This window comes from Poecilia latipinna, unplaced genomic scaffold (assembly GCF_001443285.1).
Source record: "Poecilia latipinna isolate Pla-1442-1.1 unplaced genomic scaffold, P_latipinna-1.0 Scaffold289, whole genome shotgun sequence".
Classification (NCBI taxonomy): Eukaryota; Metazoa; Chordata; class Actinopteri; order Cyprinodontiformes; family Poeciliidae; genus Poecilia; species Poecilia latipinna.
The window spans coordinates 715823-716173 of NW_015112905.1; positions in this window are offsets into that span (position 1 = coordinate 715823).

Genomic DNA, 351 nt, shown 5'->3' on the forward strand with positions numbered 1-351 from the left:
TTCTCTCTTTCCCCCCCCCCCCCGGTTCGCCTCGCTCCTTTTCTTCTCTTCTCTTCCTTTTTTTTTTTTTTTTTTGTTAAATACAGCCTATAAGCCCCGTCGTTTGGAATTAGTCGTGTTTACTTCATCTTGTGCTTTAAACGTATTTCCATTTTCGGGTCGCCCCAACCCCCTTCCTCTCCCAACCCACACACACAGCTCACAGACTGCCACTGTGTCCCGTAAGAACAGTTCATAGTTTATGAACAGACCACGCCCCCTCGCTGATTTACATCATGAGTTTGGTCCAGACGAATGGAAGAGGAGGATGCCTGTGCATGGCTCCCAGAAGGCATCGGCACAATGCAAACA